This window comes from Dama dama, chromosome 9 (assembly GCF_033118175.1).
Source record: "Dama dama isolate Ldn47 chromosome 9, ASM3311817v1, whole genome shotgun sequence".
NCBI lineage: Eukaryota > Metazoa > Chordata > Mammalia > Artiodactyla > Cervidae > Dama > Dama dama.
Window position 1 is genome coordinate 45,304,537 of NC_083689.1, and position 8,816 is coordinate 45,313,352.

Sequence of the window (8,816 nt, forward strand, 5' to 3'; positions counted from 1 at the left end):
GTTTTTATTATGGCAAAATATATAACATAATATAAAATTTACCAGCTTAATCATTTTTAAGTGTTAAATATATTCTCATTGTTGTGCAGCCAACCTCCAAAACTTTTTCTTCTTGAAAAACAAGCTCTGTACACTTAAGCAATACCCTCTCAATTTACTTTCTTCCAAGTCCTTAATAACCACCATTCTATTTGCTGTTTTTATTATTTGACTGCCTAAGTACCACATATAAGTGGAATCACACAGTATTTGTCTTGTTATGACTGATTGATTTCATTTAGCATGATATCCTCTACATTAGTAATAGACTTTTGTGTATTAACTTCAGTATCCTGTGATCTTGTGATATTTGCTTAGCTCCATGAATTGTTTTGTATCATTATATTTTTTTGGTATGTCAATTCTTTAGAATTTTGTTTATAGACAATTGTATCTTCTACAAGTAGTTTTATTCCTTTCTTTCTAATCTTTAACCTTTTATTTCTTTTTATTTTGTTATTGCACTAGCTAGGATTTCCAGTACAACTTTGAAGAGGCATGCTAAGAGAGGTCACTCTTGCTTTCTTCCAAGTCTTAGGAGAGTATTCAATTTTCACCATTGTGTATGTTATTAGCTGTAAGTTTTCTGTATATTCTTTGTCAAACAAAAAATTTTACTCTATTACTAATTTGTTGAGAATTTTTATCAAGAATGAGTGTTGGATTTTATCTCATTTTCTGCATCAATTACTATGATTATATGATTTTTTCTTCTTTAGTATGTTAATATGATTAATTACACTGATTGATTTTAAGATGTTGACTAAGACTTGCATTTCTGGAATAAAGGGCTTCCTAGGTGGTGCTAGTGGTAAAGAACCTGCCTGCCAATGCAGGAGATGCCTGAGACCAGGTTCTATCCCTGGGTCAGGAAGAACCCCTGGAGGAGGGCAGGGCAATCCTCTCCAGTAATCTTGCCTAGAGAATTCCACGGACAAAGGAGCCTGGTCAGGTACAAGCCATAGGGTTGCAAAGAGTCAGATACTGAAGTGACATAACATTCACACATACACCTGAAATAAATCTAATGTGGTTGTGGTATATAGTTTACATTGTTTGATTTGATTGGCTAATATTTTATTGAGGATTTTTTGAATTTATGTTCATGAGAAATATTGGTCTATTATTTTCCTTTCTTGTTATGTTTTTATTTGGTTTTAATATTAGGATAAAGTTGACCTCATAGAATATGTTTGGAAGTGTTCACAGTGCTGCTATTTTCTGAAAGTGAATATGGAGAATTGTTACATATTCTTTCTTAAATGTTTTTTAGAATTCACCAATAAAACCACCTGGGCCTGGTGCTTTCTTTTTTTGAAGTTTAATAATTATTGTTCCATTTCTTTAATAAATATAGAACTATTAAGCTTACCAATCTCTCCTCTTTGAGATTTAGCTATTTTTCTCTTTCAAGAAATTGGTTCTTTTCATTAAAATCACCTAATTTGTGAGCATAGAGTTGTTCATAGTATCTCTTTATTATCTTTCCAATGTCCATGGGATCATCAGTAATTTGTGGCTCCTCCCTTCTCTTATTGGTTAACCTCATTTATCAATGTTACTGATCTTTTCTAAGAACCAGGCTTTTTTCATTGATTTTTTTTCTACTGGTTTCCCATTTTAAATTTTATAGCTTTTACACTAATGTTTATTATTCTTTTTGTTATGCTTGATTTAGGCTATTGCTTGTCTGTCCCAGTTTCTTAAGGGAAAACCTTGAGTTAATGATTTTTTCTAATATATACATTATATGCTATAAATTTCCCTCCATGCACTACTTTCACTACACGTCACAAAACTTAACAAATTGTATTTTCATTTAATTCAAAATAATATTTTTGCTTTCCCTTTAGACTTCTTAATGTTGTACATTGATTATTTAAGTGCTTTACGGAAATGATAAAAAAAATTTTGGCAGACCCCTACTTTATTACTATAGCTTTTTATTTTTTAATTTTCTTTAAATTGAAGGATAGTTGTTTTACAACACTGTGTTGGTTTCTGCCATACATCAAGATGAATCAGCCATAGGTATACATATGTCCCCTCCCTCCTGAGCCCCCCACTCATCTCCCTCCCCATCTCACCCCTCTAGGTTGTCACAGAGCACTGGGTTGATCTCCCTGTGTCACACATTGATACAGCCACTATGGAGAACAGCATGGAGATGTCTTAAAAGACTAAAAATAGAACTACCGTATGACCCAACAATCCCACTACTGGGCATATACCCTGAATAAACCATAATTGAAAGAGAGCCATGTACCCCAATGTTTATTGCAACATTTTTTAGCTCACACATGGAAGCAACCTAGATGTCCATTGACAGACGAATGAATACAAAAACTGTACATATATACAATGAAATATTACTCAGCTATAAAAAAGAATGCATTTGAGTCAGTCCCAGTGAGGTAGATGAACCTAGCGCATGACATAAAAGTTACCATCTTAATGATTTGTGTGCAGTACAGTTCTGTTAACCATATTCACATTGCTGTGCAACCAACTGCCAAAAGTATTTCATACTGCAAAACTGAAACTCTGTACCTATTCAATAATAACTCCCTTTTTTCTCCTCTCTCCATCTCCTGGAAACTACCATTCTACTCTTTTTTTTTAATAAATTTGCCTACTCTAGGTAACTCACATAAGCAGAATCATACAGTACTTGTCTTTTTGTGACTGACTTACTTTACTAACACAGTGTTCTCAAAGTTAATCTTTGTTGAAGCATGTGTCAGAATGTCCTTTTCAAGGTTGAATAATACTCCATTGTATGTATATACCACATTTTATCTATTCATTTGTCAATGGATATTTGTGTTGGTTCTACCTCTTAGCTATTGTGAAGAGTGCTGTTTAGAAAATAGATGTGCAAATATCTCCAAGATTCTACTTTCAGTTATTTTGGCCATATATCCAGTAGTAGAGTTGCTATTGATCAGTTGCTAAGTCATGTCCAACTCTTTGCAACCCCATGGACTGCAGGACACCAGGATTCCCTGACTTTCACTATCTCCCAGAGTTTGCTCAAACTCCTGTCCATTGAATCGGTGATGCTATCCAGTCATCTCATCTTCTGTCACCCCCTTCTCCTCCTGTCTTCCATCTTTCCTAGCATCAGGGTCTTTTCCAAGGAGTTGGCTCTTTGCATCAGGTGGTCAAAGTATTGGAGCTTCAGCTTCAGCATCAGTCCTTCCAATGAATACTCAGGGTTGATTTCCTTTAGAATTGACTGTTCTGATCTCCTTGTTGTCCAAGGGACTCTAAGGAGTCTTCTCCAGCACCACAATTCCAAAGCATCAATTCTTTGCTGCTCAGCCTTATGGTCCAACATCCGTACATGACTACTAGGAAAGTCACAGTTTTGACTATATGAATGTCAACAAAGTGATGTCTTTGCTTTTTAGTACCGTGTCTATGTTTGTCATAGCTTTTCTTCCAAGGAGCAAGTGTCTTTTAATTTCATGGAGTGGAGTTGTGGGATAAGTAACTTTTATGACCCAGAAATGGTCTTTTTCAGTGAATATTCCACCTAAGTTTGACATGCTGTTGGATGGAATATTTAAAAAATGCCAATTAGATCTAGCTACTTCATAGTGCTATTCAAGTCAAATATATCTTTATTAATTTCCTGCTTGATTGATCTGTCACTTACTGAGAGCAGGTATTGGGATCTCAACCAAAACAGTGAATTTGTCTATTTATTTTAGTTCTATCAGTTTTTGTTTCACATATTTTTATACTATTTTGTAATATACATGTTTAAGACTGCTGTCTTCTTGAAGTACTGACTCCATTATCATTTTGCAGGAATCCTTTTTAATTCTTGATAAATTTAATTATTCTTTGTCTAAAATTAATATAACTATCCCAGCTCTCATTTGATTAGTGTTAGCATCTTATATCTCTCCCTCTTTCATTACTTTTAACTTATCAGGGTCTTTATATTTAAAGGGGTTTCTTGTAAGGGCATAATTGGTTTGTTTGTTTTTTTTAAATCCAAAAGACAATTTTGTCTTTTAATTAGTATACTAAGACCAGGGCTTCCCAGGTGGCACAGTGGTAAAGAAATCGCCTGCCAATGCAGTAGACACAAGAGATGCAGTTTTGAACCCTGGGTCAGAAAGATCCCCTGGAGAAGGAAATACAATCCATTCCAGTATTTTTGCTGGAAAATTCCATGGACAGAGGTGCCTGATGGGCTATAGTCCACGGGGTTGAAAAAGAATAGGACACAACTGAGCACACACACACACACACACACACACAAGAGCAATCACATTTAAAGTGATGATTGATATAATTGAATTAATGTCAACAATGTTTATAACTTTTTTCTATTCATTGTCAGAGGCTTCTTTATCTGCCCTCTCTGGTGTAAATAGAGTATTCAAAATAATTCTACTTAATCTCCTCTCTCTCATTTCCACTTCCTTAAAAAATTAGCTATAGAACTTACAATACACATTTTTAAATAATTTAACTCTACCTTCAAATAACACTATTCCACTTTATGCCTATTTCAGGAACATGGATGACAGAGTTATCCACTTGCTAAACCATCTGATATAATATTTTATTTATTTATTTATTTTTGGCCATATCAAGTCAGTTGCAGCACATGGGATCTTTGGTGCAGCATGCAGGCTTCTCTCTACCTGTGGTGCATGGGCTCCAGGGCATGTGGGTTTTATAGTTTGCAGCACATGGGCTCTCTAGTTGAGGCACATAGGCTCAGTAGTTGCAGCATACACAAGCTTAGTTGCCCTATGGCATGTGGGATTTTAATTCCCCAACGAAGGATCAAACCCATGTCCCTTGCATTGGAAGGCTGATTCTTAACCACTGGACCACCATGAAAGTCCCCTTATTTTATTATATTAAACAAATCAGCTTTTAGATAACTTACTACACAAGATTTCCTTTTTTTTTTAATATTTACTTATTTATATATTTTGCTATGCTGGGTCTAAGTTGTGGCACACTGGATCTTCTAGTTGTGGCATGCAAACTCTTAGGTGTGGCAAGTGAGACTGACCAGGGATTGAACCCCAGACCCCTGTGTTGGGAGCATAGAGTCCTAGCCACTGACCTGCTAAGGAAGTCCCAGGTTTCTTTTCATTTAAAATATTTCTCCTGCAGTGTTCTTGTTTTCTTCATGTAGATCCAAGTGTCATTATCCTCCATTATGCTTTATCATTTTCTTTCTACCTCAAGAAAATGCTTTTAACATATCTGTTGGTGAATCCTCTCAGTTTTCAGTTGTCTGAGAAAGTCTTCATCTGTCCTTCACTTTTTAAAAATAATTCTGTTGATATAGAATTCTAGTGTGTGTGTGTGTGTGTGTGTGTTTTTCTTTCAACGCTTTAAATATTTCACTTCACTCTTGTTTGCATGCTCTCTGATGAGAAGTCTGCTGTAATTCTTTACCTTGTTTCGCTATAGTCAAGGTAGGTTGGCATGGCTTTTGTTTTCTTTTTTCCTGACTTCTTTCAAGATTTTCTCCTCTTTGATTTTCTGCAGTTTGAATATGATGCCTAAGTGTACTTATTTTTGGTATTTATTCTGCTTCATGTCCTCTAAGATTCTTGGCCTTATGACTTAAGGTCTGCCATTAACTTTGGAAAATTTTTCATCATTATTACTTCAAATACTTATTTTGTTCTGGTCTCTTTTTCTTCTCTTTCTTCTGGTATTCCAAACATGCATATATTAAATGCTTTGAAACTGTCCCACAGTTCCTGGGTGTTGGGTATATTTTCCAATTCTTTTTTCCTGTTGCATTTCAATTTGGGAAGTTCCTAATGATCTTTCTTCAAGACCATATTTCCTCAACCCTGTCAAGACTACTGATGAGAGATCTTCATTTCTGTTTCATCATTTTCCCTTTTTATTCCTTCTGCTATATTTTTGGTTACATCTAGCCTTTCTTTTTTATCCTTTCTTAAGTTTCGCTCTTTTTTCTGCATGATTCATCTGTTCTTGCATGATGTCTACCTTTTGCATGAGAACCCTTAACATGTTAATAACTGTTAAATTCTCTGATAATTTCAATGTATAGGTCAGGTTTTAATGTTCACTTTACCCCTTTAGATGACATTTTTCTCTTTTTGCCTTTTTGCATGAATGTGTAATATTTTTGTAGAAATCTTAAAATGCTTTATCTAGGAATAGGAACTGAGGTAAATCTTTTAATATGAGAATTTATATTAACCTGACTAAAATTTGGGCTTTGGAGTTGGGTTTTGTTTAATGCATTCTAAATTTATAGGTACTAGAGTCTTCAAATTCCACTAGTTTCCTTGGTTTTGTAACCTTTATTACTTTGAGCTTCCCTAAGTATTCCTCCTCAGAGAGAAAGAACCTTTGTCTTGTAGTTCACTCAACTGTAATTCATGATTAGTATATTAGAGCCACATTGGTGTCGTTGCAAGGTGTGAGAAGGAGAAGCATTCTATAATCTTCCAATCAAGTTTTAGTCTTTTAGTTAGCCTGTGGCCTTCACAAATATTTCTTTTAAAGCTTCAAAACCCTCCCTCCCTAGGTGTTAGGAAAACTACAAAGGGCTGGGGTGGGACAAATGCCCTTCCCCCTGTTAGGGAAATTAAATAGTGTTGTTTAGGCTTCAGAGACAAAGCAGAGCAGGCCTCTGACCTTGCTTCTAACCTGCCTGGACACTGCCCTGACCATGAATGACTGTGACTGACTGCCCGCTGTGAGGGCAAGCCTTGCAGCACCTTAGACAAGATGGCGGAGGAATTTTGAGATTGTTGAGCCCCTGGAGGGTGTCTAGCCAACCAAGCTCCAGGTTTAACAACATTCCATGTTTTCCACAACAAAACAAACAATATGAAACCAGAGCTCCAATTTGCTCACAGATTAATGTAGCTTGCATCCTGGGATTATAAACGGGAACCCTGAATTGCAATTTTTGAAGTCTCCCTTATGAAGTGGAAACACTGCCTGGTACCTTTTCCTAACTGAGACTCCAGATGTACTGTGTCACAGGACTTTCCACCACTGTTTAAGTCCTGATGTTGGTCAAAACCCAATTTGGTGATGTATCCTCTGCTGTTTCTATTTCTCTTTTCTTTTAATGTTAGTGCATTGAAAGTAAGATAAGTAATTTTTAATAAATACTGGTATTATTTATTTGTATATAACGAGTGGCTTATTTTGTTAACAAATCCTTCGAACCTGAGATGAAAGTGAAAACTTTCTGCAAAACACCCCCTGGTGGAATAAACCCTGGTAATGTTTTTTCCCTAGATAGTAGGCTGTTATGTAGAATTCCCGGGGCAAACCTCTTGGGATTTCTGGAGGTGACACCTGCAAAAGTAAGGGGTCCCCTAACATTGTGACCCCAGGAGTTTCTCAGTCTCATACTGATCCACACTCAAATTCCAGCAACTCGTCAAAATGACCATATAAGTATTCCTACCAGGTGATGTCTCCAGTGCCTTCTAGATTAACAGATCTTGGCTATGTTCTCTGTTTGCCTGTCTCTCCAGATTCCAGGTTGGAAATTTTCTCTGAAACTCAGTTCTCTGACGAGTCTAAGAAGAGCCTCTGATTTTCAGTTTGTCCAGCTTTTTCTTGATATATGGGTAACAGTGTAAGGACTCCAAGTTCTTTACAAGTCTGAATTAAAAGTCTTCTAGGATAGAGATCTTAATAATAGTACATTGCTATATGTTCAAGAAATTGGTTTTTTACTTATTTAATGACTCGATATGGTTCTAAGAATTTTATTAATATATCAATTTGTTTTGCAATATTTTAGGCTTCTAAATCAAAATATACTTACTAGAAGAACAAACCTCTGATATTTTATTCAACACCACTAAGGAATTAACTCAATTCTGACACTATCGACTCGAAGATAGCCTCAGATCCCACAGGTTAAGGGCCCAGTCCTACAAAACTGCCTTCACCTCCTCCTCAGACACCAATCCTAAATCCAGGTTGTCACCCATGCTTTTGAACTACCAGCTGTAGATGGGTTTCCATGGCCCTCCTTCAGCTCAATTAATTTGTTAGAGTAGCTCAAAGAACTCAGATAAATACTTTACGTACTGGATCAGAAAAGGATGTAACTCAGGAAATGCCAGATGGAAGAGATGCATGGGACAAGGCATGCGGGAAGGGGTGCAGAGCTCCCATGCTCTCTGGAATCTTCATTCTCCCCAAAACTCCACATGTCCACCAACTTGGAAGTTCTCCAAACATTGTTTGCTTCTTATGGAAGCTTCATTATGTAGGCACGGTTGGCCACTGATGATTGAACTCAATCTCCAGACCCTTGAACTCAATCTCCAGGCCCTTTCTCCTAGGTTTGGGGGGGTGGACCAAAATTTCCAACTCTCTAATCACATGGTTGGTTCCCCTGGCAAACAGTCTCCAGCCTCAAGGTTACCTAGGGGCTTTCCAAGAGTCACCTCATCAATATAACAAAAGACACCTTTATAGTTCATATCATTTAGGAAATTCCAAGAGTTTTAGGAGCTCTGTGCCAGGAACAGGAGGAAGACCAATGTATAGATAGATAGATAGGTAGATAGATAGATAGATATCACAATATCACAAAAACCAAAATCAATATGTCAACTGAAAAAAATGCACAACCTAAAAGCTGAGAATTATGATTTATTCAGTAGACTTACTGAGGACTTTAAGTTAAAGATATAGCCCCTCAGATAGCTCTGAGGAACTGTTCCAAAGAGGTAAGAAAGGAGCCAGGATACATAGGAGTTTTTGCTGGGGGAAGAAAA